The sequence below is a fragment of the Rhineura floridana genome, chromosome 12 (genome assembly GCF_030035675.1).
Source record: "Rhineura floridana isolate rRhiFlo1 chromosome 12, rRhiFlo1.hap2, whole genome shotgun sequence".
Classification (NCBI taxonomy): Eukaryota; Metazoa; Chordata; class Lepidosauria; order Squamata; family Rhineuridae; genus Rhineura; species Rhineura floridana.
Genome location: NC_084491.1, coordinates 5,348,419 through 5,363,132, shown reverse-complemented (window position 1 = coordinate 5,363,132; position 14,714 = coordinate 5,348,419).

Below are 14,714 nucleotides of genomic sequence, written 5' to 3'. Positions count from 1 at the left end.
TGGAGGAGGAGGAGGAGGATGTTTTGCAGCTGTGGCGTCAGAGAGAGGAGTTTAGTGTGGTAAGATCTTTAGTGCTGTATGAGGAAATCTACTCACTGCTGTCCTGGCTGTATAGACTTCCAGCTCAGTGTGGTATGCAATATGTGGCTGCTTCACCCTTTGTGCATTTTGGAGGCAAAGGATCCTTCCTGCCTTCCTCCCTTCCTTCCGTGCAGAAAAGCCTACAATGTGGGGAACCCACAGATGGGTTTTTCTTGCTGCCTGTATGCTCTCATGAACCCAGAATTGGCATCCTTCAGTTCAGGCAATCCAGGAGTGTTTGAAGTGATGCAGTGATAATCCTGGAGGGGGAAGTTAGCCATCAGTAGACGGGGGGAGTGGGGTGTTCTTTAAGCCTTGAATGGAGCCCAGGAGGAGTAACAAAATAATAAAAAGGTGCAAACCAATAGGGTAGAATTGGGCCAAAGCTAAGCTTCACAAGGTTCTGCTTGGAGTATAACGCTAAGCCATGGTTTGTATAAATGTCCAGACCCATTCCAGGAAAGGAGCCATGTGTGAGTAGACCGAACCTGACAACCTTGCTTAACCATGGTTTGGTCTCTGCACCCCAAACGCTCACCAAGCTGCAAATGCACAATGTACCACGTTTGGATTTAAGGAGCAGGCACGCAGCTTGGAGGTACTTCCAGATCCACCTTTGTCACTCGCGGCCCAACGTACCTCTGTGGCCAAGAGTGCCTCCTACCGGCTTTGGCTAGGATGCCAGCTGCAACCATTCCTGAACTGGGATAGCCTGACCACATTGATCTGTGCATTGGTAACTTCCAGACTTGACTACTGCAAGGTGCTTTAGGTGGGGCCGCCCTTTGTATCTGCTCTGGAAGCTGCAGCTAGACTGCCCATGGGAGCAGGCTACTGGCAACGTGTCACCTCTCTGCTGAGAGAGCTGCACTGGTTACCAATGAGCTCCCACCCAGGTTCAAGGTTCTTGTGTCTACTCACAATGCCCTGAACAACTGGGGCCCAAAGTACGTTCAGGACCACCTGACTCCTTATGCTCCACCTCGATCAATGAGATCCTTTGATGGGGCACTTCTGACGGTTCTCCACACGGCCCCTGAGGTTCAGTTGGCCTTTACTAGGGGCTGAGCCTTTAGTGTGGCAGGTCCTGCTCTGTGGAGCTCGCTGTCAGTAGAAGCTTATTAGGAATCATCCCTGCCTACTTTGAGACATCTGTTGAAAACTGTATTATTCAGGCAGGCCTTTAAAACATATTTTCCCCCCAACCAGTTTTATTTATTTGTTTGTTTATTTATTTGATTTCCATCCCACTCTTCCTCCCAGCAGGAGCCCAGGGCGGCAAACAAAAGCACTAAAACACTTCAAAACATCATAAAAACGGACTTTAAAATACATTAAAACAAAACATGTTTAAAAACATTTTTTTAGAAAAGCTTTCAAAACATCTTTTAAAAAAAAGGTTAAAAATGTATTAAAAAGTAATTCCAACACAGATGCAGACTGGGACAAGGTCTCAACTTAAAAGGCTTGTGGAAAGAGGAAGGTCTTCAATAGGTGCTGAAAAGATAACGATGGTGCCTGTCTAATATTTAAGGGGAGGGAGTTCCACAGCGTAGGTGCTGCCACACTAAAGGTCCGTTTCCTATATTGTGCAGAACGGACCTCCTGATAAGATGGTATCTGCAGGAGGCCCTCACCTGCAGAGCGCAGTGATCGACTGGGTATATAAGGGGTTAGACAGTGTTTCAGGTATCCTGGTCCCAAGCTGTATAGGGCTTTGTACACCAAAACCAGAACCTTGAACTTGGCCCAGTAACAAATGGGCAGCCAGTGCAATTCTTTCAGCAGTGGGTGACATGTTGGCGATACCTTGCCCTAGTGAGCAAGCTGCTGCGTTTTGCACCGTGAGCAGCTTCTGGACCAATCTCAAGGGCAGCCCCACATAGAATGCATTACAGCAATCCAGCCTAGAGGTTACCAGTGCATGGACAACAGTGGTCAGGCTATCCCGGTCCAGAAACAGCCACAGCTGTCTTACCATCCAAAGCTGGTATAAGGCACTCCTAGCCACTGAGGTCACCTGGGCCTCTAGCGACAAAGATGGTTCCAGGAGCACCCCCAGCCCACCACCGAGTCCAGGTAGTGGTCCAGAGCTTGCATGGCCTCTCCCAATTCAGATGTTACGAAGAAATAGAGCTGGGTATCATCAGGGTACTGCTGACACCTCACCCCAAATCTCCTGATGCCCGCTACCAGGAGCTTCATATAGATGTTAAACAGCATGGGGGACAAGATGGCACCCTGCAGCACTCCACAGCACAACTGCCAGGGGGCCAAAAGACAATCTCCCAATGCTATTCTCTGAGAACAGTGCCTCTGATACCCATCTCACCAATTCAACCCAGAAGGATATCATGTCAATGGTATCAAAAGCCGCTGAGAGATCAAGTAAGAGTAACAGGGTCACACTCCCCCTGTCCTTCTCCCAAGGTCATCCATCAGGGCGACCAAGCTCAGTTCAGTCCCATAACCAGGCCTGAACCCAGACTGGGATGGGTCAAGACAATCTGTTTCATCCAAAGTACCTGCAATTGCTGCGCCACAACCTCTCAATCACCTTCCCTAAGAAGGGGGTATTTGCAACCGGTCGGTAATTGTTGCAGACCAATGGGTCCAGGGTGGGCTTCTTCAGGAACGGTCGGATCACCGCCTCTTTCAAGGCAGCCGGAACCACTCTCTCCCGCAATGATGCATTGACCACACTCTGGATCCACTCGGTCAAACCCACTCTGCAAGCTTTAATAAGCCAAGAAATGCAAGGGTTGACAGGACACATTGCTGGCCGCATCATCACAAGCACCATCTCTACGTCATCAGGTCACATCAACTGAAACCATTCCCACAAAGTTGCCGCAGACGTTGCACTGGACACCTCATTGGGGACTACAGTAGATGTAGATGGGGCATCAAGACTGTTACAGAGGCGAGCCTTTGATGCTTTGTAAATGTTTCTACTGTTACTTTGATGCTTTTACTGTTACTTTGGTCAGAGTTACTGCAGTTGTGTATGTTGTATATACCATCTTGCTTTGTTTTTTTTAAATGAAAATAGTGGCCTATAAATATTTAAATACAATGAGCAGCTGGAAACCAAACCCAGCTTTGGAAAAACAAACTGGTTTGTTTACTTGTCTGTGAGATGACTTCTTGTTGAACAAACCATGGTTAAAATAAACCATGGTTTAGCATTGTCTGTGAACACAGCCTCTGTCCTGAAGCAATAAATAAACAGTTTGTGCCAAGAAAACAAATCTGTATAATTACACAAATGAAGCAGGTTTGTTTAATTCTGGGTGCTGAAGCCCCTGTCTGTGATCTTTTTCAGCCCCCTTTTTGGCTTCATTGATTCCAGTAAGCGTTGTCCCTGCGATTTCAAGGATATCCTTGCAACCCTAAGGACTAGAAACACAGATGGTTGTTTTCTTAAATGAAAGGTTAGGTTCTAGGGAAGTGTGCTGATGTGCACAATGCCACATTCTGCATTTTTGCACTCCAACTGCACTGCACTGCACTGTAATGGTATATTTCAGTGGTTCCCAAATGTTTTCCCCCACAGAACCACTTGAAAATTGCTCAGAGTATGGATTTTTCTGCCTTTTATAGCAATTTTAATGCATTGTGTTAGATGCTGTATGATTTTTAATTGTATTTTTATAAACGTGTTGTGGACCACCAGAAGGGACTGCACTCTGGGAACCCCTGGTGTACATAGTGTTCTACTCCTTGAAGCTCATGGGCCTTGCAACTCTGTCGCAAGCATCATCCAGCTTTGTGGCCCTTGGAGAGGTGCCAGCGCCAGGTGTCACTTGGCAGATGGCCAAGAGGTTTGCTGAATGAATGCAGGCCTCTTGATCTTTTATGTGAAACTGTAAAACCAAAGGAATCTTTATGGCCCAGTCTGTCTTAGTGTGAGTAGTAAAAATAGATGACTGTTTTACGCTGGGTGAAATACCTGCTTGCTGCCCTGTCTGTCTTTTGACAGTAACAATGCATCTTGACTTTTTTTTTTGTATGAACTTTATTTGCATCTTTCCATAAACTCGTAGCTGTTTAAGTATTTTTTAAACTTTTGGTGTTACAGTATCGGTAAGACATTTTGGCTGTTCGTTGTTGTAAGCATACATAATTGAATTTAATTTTGACCTAAGGCTTACAACAACAAAACTTCCCAGAAAGAGTAACAACATTTCATAGACATTGGAGCTGTGTCCTCTTGCTCTTCCGCACAGTCTCTGTGTTGGCCTGCTCCGTGCTGCTGCTTCTGTCATAGCAAGCCAATAGGGCAATAATTTGCCCCTCTGCAGCAATCTCACTGCTTCTCCTGCACCTTTTTTGGCACATGTCCACTTGGACTCTTAGGTGGGGATCTGGATATGCTGCAGCAGAACCAGGTCACAGCTGAAGGTCTTCCGGAGAAGAGGGAGGGGCACTTAGCCCTTCTTAGAGATGTAACATTTCCAGAAATTTTGAAGCCATAGAAAAACCCCCAGGTTTTTCTGTGTTTTTTTCAGGGAAAAAATGGAAATTTTCAGAAAAATGGAAAAAATGCAATATTAGCACTTTTTACAGATTGAAAGTCACTCTGTTACTTCAGGAACATAATATGTAATTATGTACAAGTTGGTTTGGCATAAAACTATCACATTTGGTATATTAAAAGTACATTTGATTCAAACAATTACTACAAATTGAATTTACTTTTCTTTTGTAACAAATGGATCTACAAGATCCTGAACTGTAAGGAACCTCTTTCGTTTTACCATTTTATTAGGAGCAGGCAAAAACAATTTTAAAAAAACAGAAGAAACCATCAACATTAATAACAAAGAAAATTATGTATGTCTCCGCTAGTCCTCCATAGTGTCAAGCAGACATAAAGCATCCATTCCCATAAAAAGAACTGAGAAAAAGGGGGGGGACCAAGATTCAATGAAACATTTTATTTATCATGCTAAAATAAAACATCCCATAATCATTTTTTCTTCATTTTTTCAATTTTTCCCATTTTTCAGGAAAAAAAACCAAAAACGGCTTTGGAAAAAAACATTTTTTCCAAATTCTTCCATTTTTCCCCCGGGCCTTCACATCCCTAGCCCTTCTCCCAGCTGCAATGGTGTCCTGGAGAGCAAGCCCGGGGTGGGGAAGCTCTGGACTTTGAAGGTCTGACGCCATCTTCCTGATGAGCCCCAGGTTAACTGACACAAGAGGGCCCAGGCCCAGAAGGAACAACTCCAAAGTCCACAGTTGGGTAACACTTTTTCATTGGGTAATACCAGTCCAAAAAGTCACACAAACTTGGCAAGCACTTGAGTTTTCACCTGATTAAGAGTTCTGGAGAATTCTTTAGCTTGCTACTTTTTATTTTTATTTTAAATAATCTTTATTGAATTTTAAATTTACATGCACACACGAAAATAAGATTTCTTTCCCATAACCCTCCCCCTCCTTCCATAGAAGGCCTTCCCATTATAACAAAATATCTCATAAGTCACTTAAAACATAGATTCAAGATTCGTACAAAAACAGATGTCAATATGCAACGAAATACAAAATTCCTTGGGACAGCCATGTAGATCCAAATGCTGTGGGGACTCCCTGTTACCATTACATTCATTTGTATACCTAATAAAACAATACCAGCTTCCAGTGTTGGAGAGCCCACCACCTCCCTAGTTCACTGGTTCCATTGTCCTGCTGCTCTAACCGTGAGGAATTTTTTCCTGATGTTCATCCAAAATCTGGTTTCCTGCAATTTGAACCCATTATTCTGTGTCTTGCACTCCAAAAAGATCGAGATGAGATCCTGGCCCTCCTCTGTGTAACAGCCTTTGAAGTACTTGAAGAGTGCTATCATATCTCCCCCCAGTCTTCTCTTCTCTTAAGGCTAAACATGCCCAGTTCTTTCAGTCTCTCCCCATAGGGCTTTGCTTCCAGTCCCCTGATCATCCTCGTTGCCCTCCTCTGAATCCGTTCCAGTTTGTCTGCAATGCATCCTTCTTAAAGTGTGGTGTCCAGAACTGGACGCAGTACTCAAGGTGAAGCTTAACCAGTGCCAAATAGAGGGGAACTAGTCTATTTTGTATTGCTTGTTTGTAGCTGTTTATACTATTTATACAGTATAAATAGCTACAAATTAAAATGTATGTTGTAGGAGGAAGGAATAATATCTCCATCCAACATATAGTTTGGGAAGTGTGTTGCTCTAGCTGGGAGCTGTTGAACTTGGAACTCATGATCTAAAGCTTCTCTGTTGAGAAGGAATTGAGCGCATAGTTCTATTCCCACCTTTTGGGACTCCGTAAGATCTCTCATCTGTTTCTTCCTGTTAGTTGTTCCATGCAACTGATCTGATGGTTATAAATTCCAGTCAACAGCAGAAACTGGGGCACCAGTTGTATGTATAAGCAAAACCCCAATGCTAACAAGCACACAACTGGAGAAATATTATATACACAAATGTATAACTTATAAAATATGGGGTACAGCTATATTTTTTCAGTTGTGTGCTTGTTAGTGTTTTGGTTATAAATTTCTGTCAGCTCATTTAAAGGTGTAAAATAGCTTTGTACAAATAGCTTTGGGGCATGCAACAAAACATTGCTGTATGAAATATTCCTGTTCCGCTATGTACCATCCCCTCCCCACAGCTTTAGAATCATAGAGTTGGGAGGGGCCTATAAGGCCATCGAGTCCAACCCCCTGCTCAATGCAGGAATCCAAATTCAAGCGTAAAACTTTCTGCCCCAAGAAGTCAGCATTCCATACCCAGTCTTCATTATTTTATTCTCCTTATCCCCCACTTTAGGGCTTGATTTTAACTGTTCTGGACTTCTGCAGACCTTTGGATTCCCTGCCATGCTTGTTGAAACCTCCCTCTTGTGCACAGACCAAATGCCCTGTGGAACTCCCTCCCAAAAGGGGCTCGGCAGGAACCATCCTTTCTTCCAGGCACCTCTTGAAAACCAAACTTTTTAAACAGGCCTTTTAACATAAAGGTTTTTGCTTCTAACTAATGCAATATTTGTTGATGCTTTTATTGTTGCTTTTAATGTTTTTTATTGGTTTTTAATTTTATAATGTTTTTGTATGATGTCAGCTGCCTTGATGTACTTTTTGAAAGTGCAACTTTCAGAAACTTTAATGAATAAATAAATAAATGTTGCCACTTTGGCCACATGATAATCCATGCGCAGAGCTTGGAAAAATTACTTTTTTGAACTACAACTCCCATCAGCCCAGTCCAGTGGCCGTGCTGGCTGGGGCTGATGGGAGTTGTAGTTTAAAAAAGTAACTTTTCCAAGCTCTGACATGGTTAGAGAATGTTTCCTATCAATCTATTAAGTGTGAAGGGAATGTTCTGTCATATAAAAATACAAATCTTGCATGTAGATTCATTTGGGGACTATGGGGTTAATTTGTTGAATCTGACCTGTCCAGGGATCAGTTTGGAAGGTGGTGAAGTAATTAAGAATGGCATGAATTGCACTGGGCAATGTTGGCAGTTGGGATTAAGACCCTTTCATCTGTGGATTAGGAGGGAAGGGAGTCACATAGCCAGAAGATATGAGGGAGCCAAGTGAAAAAAAGGTGTGGTCTCAGATGAAGCGTTCTGCATGCAGAAGGGCATTGAGAGTCCTGTACTTACAATGTAAGAAGATCTGCATGTAATAGTTGGAGGGAAATATAGGTTATGTTTAACCCTACATTTACAGTATTTGGCTGTACTTTTGGTCCATTTCTGGGGTTTGTGTGCTGGCAGCCATTCTTACGTAAAACTTTTTCCTAAGAACTACCTTTTCATCCTCTTAGTAAACTTTTAATCTTAATTCATAAAAGCTTTGAGAGCTCCAATAATTCACCACCCCACATCTAAGTGCCAAGTTCTACACTACATTAAAGTGTACTCTAGGAGACACAAGGGTGTTTTTTGGCTGTTTGGTGAAAGGCAGCTGGGGAAAATATTGTTACCATTCTTTAACCTGTTGGTAGTGATAGTCTAGTGGAAAGCAAATAAGAGGACAACACACTATTTTGGCTAGATTTCCCCTCGCCTTCTGGCACAGGACCCAGGGAGGCTGGGGTGCCTTGACAATAAGGTTAAAATTTGGGATTGTAGCTAATTCTTAGCATTACTTTCAAAAAAGTAAAAGGCAAGCAACTATTGTGATCTAAAGATCTTTTGCTGGTGTTTTTCACAGTCCTTTCGTAAGTAAAAATGCCTGTGATGCAAGTGTCAAATCTGGAGTCCATGCATAGTGATTTGGGCAGTTCCAAAATGCTTACATGCTGAGCAGATGAAATTATAAGGGTGCATATATGGGAAGTCTGAATCCTTGACAGTTTCAGCTGCTGTTGGCAAAGTACTACCATGTTACTGTTGCATCTGGGTGCTCTCTATATTTTAGAATGGAGATGCCGATCAACTGACCGGTTAAATATTATCAGTTGGCTGTATTTTATCATAGTTAAATATTCAAGGTATTCATTTGGCACTATATTAACATTCTTCAGTTGCAAAGGTGAGGGCACGCATCCTAGTCTTGCAGAGGTGTATGTATGTATTTACATGCTCAGTTTTGGACCAGGCTTTGTCTGCCCTGAGCTACAAACACACTTAAACCGACTCCTGTCTTTTTATAGACGGTGTGTGATTTTTAACTGGAATCTATAACTGTCTGGGGTTCCTGGATTTTTGCCAGGATATTAACTCAATCTGTTGCTAACATGGTTGGCTATAAATAATATATTTGAATGTTGCAGTTTCTTAACAGTTAAGTGCCTTGGGTTTTGTTGTTGCTGCTGCTGGCGTCACATACTTCTAGTAGTAGCCAATTACTTTGATGAACATTTTGCTTCTGATGTTCCTAGTTGTTGAGAGTTCTAGATGAGGCCTTTATTACACATTCATTCAAAGTACTTAGGTTGCCTGCCAAGGCAAAGCACTCCAAAGGCGGCATACAGAAATAATTCATTTCATATACATTACAGGAACATTATGCTTTCAAATGATTTACAGTAAAAGCCACTTGTAAGCCTTCCAGTGATGGCCCCCAGTGTTCTCCCAGGCTCTCACTGCACCCCTCCCATCTTCGCTCCACCTCTTGCACTGAATGGTCCATGTTCTCAGTCTGTGAAACTTTTGGAAAGCTTTTGGAATTTGAACAGAAACTCCCTTTCGGGTATGGCTAGACTGTCTTTACTTTCTGTTCTCCAAAGTAGCAGTTCTTGGAATTGGACTGAAACCAGGTGGAGTGAGAGACTGCTTCTTCCCCTGGTAGTTGACCGCTTAGAGGGCTGGGGGCTTTCACCTGGAGCTGTATCCAAGTAGGATCCTCCAAAAGAACAGGAGGATAAAGGTTTCAAGATCACCTAGGGACACCCCCACCCGTTGTCCTCCAGAGATTTTGGACAACAACTCCTATCAGTCCCAGCATCATGTGGCCATGCTGGCTGGAGCTGATGAAAGTTGAGTTCCAAAACCTTTGAAGGACAACAGGTTAGGTGGGGAAGACTGGTCTAGAGATTTTAACTTGGGTTTTTCAGATCTGATATTTGCAATGCACAAATGACCTGATGTCACTAATGTTGTAGGCTGGTTTTTATAGTATTGTTTTTATAGTATATTTTTTCTTTTTAGTTTTCTTAGAGACCTTTGGGATTAAGTGACTAATAAATCTAATGAAGAAGTCATTTCTTTCTTAACATGTACAATAGCCCAATAAATCACTATTTTTATTTTTTTACACTACCCCCTCCCTTGTGTCTGTCTCCCCCTCTCACCTCATAGGATGTTCAGTCAATTTTATGGATGGATTGAACTGAGAGAGTATATTTATGGGGGGGGGGGGAAGAGGCCGCAAACATGTCAACACTTGCTTTTCTGGCACTAAAATGTAAGAAATATGGCTTATGCAGACCCATGTGTAGAGGGCTTGTCTTGCATGATCCATTACTTGGAATGATGGTGCTGTAAAAAGCCGGATGTCTTAGGGTCGGTGTTCTTTGCGCTTTTGCCTAAGTTCAAACAGAATCTGCTTTAGAGGCTTGTAAGGGGCTAATTCATGCATCCCTAGTTATTTACCTGGCACCCTGTTGAAAGGCATTTTGTGTCTCTTGGAGGGTGTTTTTGTAAATATCACTCCTGGCAGCTGCATAAAACCTCCTTTCTAGGCTGATGTTCAATTTGACTTCAGAATGGCAGACGCCAAATTATAGGAGGCTCTGCAAATCTCCAAGCTGGAGGGGACGATTTCCGCCTTCTTGGAAGATTCTCAATGCCAATTCCTCATGTTGGAACAGAAAGACATTAGTAAAGCTAAAGTGTGTTGAATGTAAAATCCAGTAGACTGAGATGTGAAGCTCTGCCACTCCCCCCCCCCCCCCCGGTAGAAAAGGGCATTTCTAAGACAATCTAAGCTTTAAAACTCTAATCCAGCCATTCCCAAACAGTGAATGGCTCCAAAAGCAGGCTGCAAGCTGTTGGTGCTTGCAAATATACATGTGATACTTGCTGAAATGTGTACCTCCTGAGCTAATGCACAGATCAGAAAGTAATTGTCCTTTGGATTTTGCAATTCTCTGAACTTTGCAATAACGGTTATTGGCTCAAAGTACCCAAATGCAATAAATATGAGTTTAGAAGTGCTAAACATACTTAAATACATATTCTGTGATATGTTGAAGTGGACATTTAAATACAAATTTTACAGTACAAGACGAATTTTTGTACAGACCTTTTTTTAAAAATAAAGATTAGTGCAGAAACGGTGCATTCAGTTTAGGAATAAACATATGCAAAACTGACACAGACTGAGAATAGATTTATCTGTCCATCCTAGCTTAATCCTCCTACTCCCGAGAATGTAGCTGTTTGGTTTGTCTTGGTTTAAACCCCACACTTCTCTGTTAGTCTGCATTTGGAATAGGACTCTGAAAACCCAGCCCTTGGGGATCATAGACCAAAGTTCATCTAATCTGTATGTTAGTCTATCCCATGGATTTCCAGAGGCTAGTAAATCAGCTCGCTTTGCCAATGTCTGTGGGATGTGTAGGCTTGCTGGTGGTGACTGCATTTGAAGGTACTTGGTAAGAGCCATTTCCATAAGATCTCATTTCCCCTCTGGCCATTTCAACTCTGTCTGGAGACAAGTAGCTGAACAAGCTGTCATTGTTAACTTGGTTACAAGACGAGTAGAGATAAAACTGAATGTCTGAATTGGATTGCTTAGCTGATGGGTGGTCACCAAGTCTGCGTAATTTAGAGCAGAGGTGGGAGAACAAACGTAAGAAACCAAGAAGCCCCTTTTTGATGTGAACCTTGGGACAATTAAAGGTGATGTTTCATCAGCTTGTAAACTGCAGTTGTCTGTGTTCCAAATGCATGATAAGTCCTGGTCCAGTTCTCAGGAATGCATGAACTTAAACGAAGCCCACCTATTCTGATGAGTCAATAGACTATCATGCTGGTCTTTGCAGAATAAGTGAGCGGCAGCATTCTACACTTGCCTGGAAACTGGAGCCCTCTCTATGGAGAGCTCTGCTTTGGAAATTTCCAATCCAGTCAGGACTTCCTTCCCACTCTTTCAGCAAGACGATTAGAGTAGCTTGTTGGCAGATGCTCTTACGTTGCTCAACTTGTGCAAAGCGAGCACTATTGTTAGGAACAGAAACAACTAGACAGCATACATATATGTTTCTCCCTCCTTCTCTTGCCTTAGGCTCATATTCCTTTTCAAATAACCCTGGTTATATTGTCTTCTCCCATGTTGACTGGTCTGTGTTGTATTTTAAAATCAAGTGCCGTAAATGGTGAATTTAAAAATGCCGGGGTGACTGCAGGGTCTCACAGTTGCGTTTAGATCCCACTCTTTTGTGAAACACTTGGTGAGCATCTCTTCTTCTCCCTTCCCCCCTTTTTTCTCACAACAACCCTCCGTAGCAGGCTGAGAGTGATTTGTTCCAATGAGGCTCCACAGTGGATGTCATGGCTGAGCCTAGATTTGAACTGGGTCCAATAGAGCAGCTTTCAGGTGGTGAAGAACATTGGGCTACATTCCATCATTGGCAATCACTCGTGGTTGAGTAAGATTGTCTTCCAAGATAAGGTCTTTAACGGTGGGTCCGTAAGTGACTGTGGAGGCCAATTCTGGATCCACACAGCCTCCCACACTGAGGACACAGGTTAGTTTCCAAATGGAAGATGGTCACGATGAGGATTTGTTTGACGTGCCTTCCGCTTAGCCCCTTTGTCCCGTTCGCCCTGTATTCGTGCTTCTTCGAAGTCCACAGCACCTTTGATAATAGCCAACCTCCATTTGGGACGTTCATGGGCCAAGGCTTCCCAGCTCTCGATGCTCATGTTATATATTTTTAGATTTGCTTTGAGAACATCTTTAAACCTCTTTTGCTGTCCACTGATATTCCGTTTTCCATCCTTAAGTTGGGAGTAAAGTAGCTGCTTTGGAAGGGTTAACGGAATGAGCATTTCTCTTTGTGTGGCCCTGTAGAAGGTAGCAATCTTTTCTGGCTGTTTGTTTCCAAGCTAACAACGCAGTCAAGAGCACTTTAAAAAAGTCTCACAAAAGACAAGTTCTGTGTCCTGTGTAGTATTTTCATCCAAGTGGGATTCCATGCTAACATTTGGTCTGTCGGTTCAGTTTCTTGACTTGACCTGAGATCCTGATGTTTTCTCTTGTTACATTTTGACTACAACTGAGAACTAGTGGGTGGTATTCAGTGCTAGTCCTACTCAGCATAGACCCACTGAAATTCATAAACATGACTAACTTAAGTTTATTGATTTCAGTGGGTCTACTCTGAGTAGGTCCTAGTTGACTTCAGCTAGGAGTTGAATACAGCTACCTTTTTCTCTCTCAAAGAAAATATATTAACCTAGTGCAGGAAAGTTTCCAAAGATGTTTCAGTGAGGCCCTGGAAGAAATTAAGCATTTCAAAGTTGTGGTTTTAATTAGCTTGCTGTCTGGTCTGCCATTAACTTATTGAAACAGGAACTTGATGGGGCTTTGAAATGGAGAATGGGTGTCCTTTTATATAAGGGCTGTTTTGCAAAGCAGGATATTGTTTTCCATGTCAACAGATGGTCTGCAATTTAACGCAGTCCAGGATGTGTTGAATAATTGTGTAAAAATGGGGGAGAATAAGGATTCCCAAAACATTTCTTGAACCCCACTTGTTTGCAGTCTCTTTAATACCAAACCTTTTTCTTATTAACGGTGTATTATATGGAATACCTAATATAAGAGTTTTGTCACAGACTTTCCATCTTTTTTTTAATCTCCTTGTTTGGAGAGAGGTGTGCATGCGTGCGAGCGAGCGAGAGAGAGAGAGAGAGAGAGAGAGAGAGAGAGAGAGATTTTGTTGCCATGTGGCCTGGGCTGCTCATAGATTTCTGACTTGTTTTAGAAAAGCAAAGCAGATCTTCCAAGCCAAGGGTGATGAACCTGGGCATCTGGAGGGCCACAGTTTCCCCATCGCTGTTGTAAGGTGACATCTTGGCTGGCAAACCCATTTTATAGTTGGCTGCATAACTGCTAATGAACTTCTTGTGGGCTACCTCTTTGGTGTCTTATATTCTGTCTTGCTGTCTGTGGTGTTGGTTTGATCACTGTACGTATTGGAGGGGGGAGACGGGAAGATATAAGAGAAATACCTGTCCTCAGGAGGTTGTGGTGTAAAAGTTGAGGTGTATGTGGGGGGGGGGAGATGACAACGATTGGGGAAGTGAGGCAAACAAGGGATGAGTGCAACTGCAACTGCATTGACTTCACTTTCTGTCTATTTGGAGATGTGGGCTAAAGAGTTAAGGCAAAGCCTTCAGGCAGGAGAGACCGGATGGGCAAAGTGATGCCATGCGACTATTCCAGAATGCTATTCAGTCTTAAGGGACAGACCAGACACTTTGGTCAGCTTCTGCTCAGACTTACGTAGCTTAACCTAATGAAATTAGGTCTTGCAAACATTGCTAGAAAGAACACACACACACACACACAAGCCTTAAATTCTTCATATTGCCGTATACCAAGACTGAAAGATCTCTGTGTTCTTGATTGATATGCCTGAATGAATCCAAATTTTAGCACACAAGGCCTGCCTTCTTACTCTGTTTACTTCTACTATGGGTCAAGAGGAAGCATGGATGTCTGGGTAAGGAGAGACCCACTGAATTCAGTGGGACTTAATCTGAGTAAACATGATTAGGACCATGTTGTAAGGCCAGGTCAATTTCACCATTTTGTTGGGGTTTTTTGTGGGGGATTTGGGGAAGTATTTGGAAAATGGAGTATGAAGAGAAGTTCCATGTCACACACTATTAACAACAAAGACTAGCGGGTTTATTGTAGTGTCAGCTTTTGTCTGCCTGCTGCAACTGACGGTTCACTTGTACAGTTATAAAGCCACACCCCCACCAGTGCAGGCAGAGTGGCATGGAGGAAGTTGCTTGCAACTTCCATCTTATCCTGCTGAGATTTCTCAGAGGTTGGCAAGCATATTTGACTAGAGCTAGGAATGTCCAGCTTAAAGCTGTTTTAGAAAATACTTGTTCAACCAGTCAAAATGTGGATTTAAAATGATCTCCTCTAGTTTTTCACAGACAAGAGAAACTTCAAGTCTAA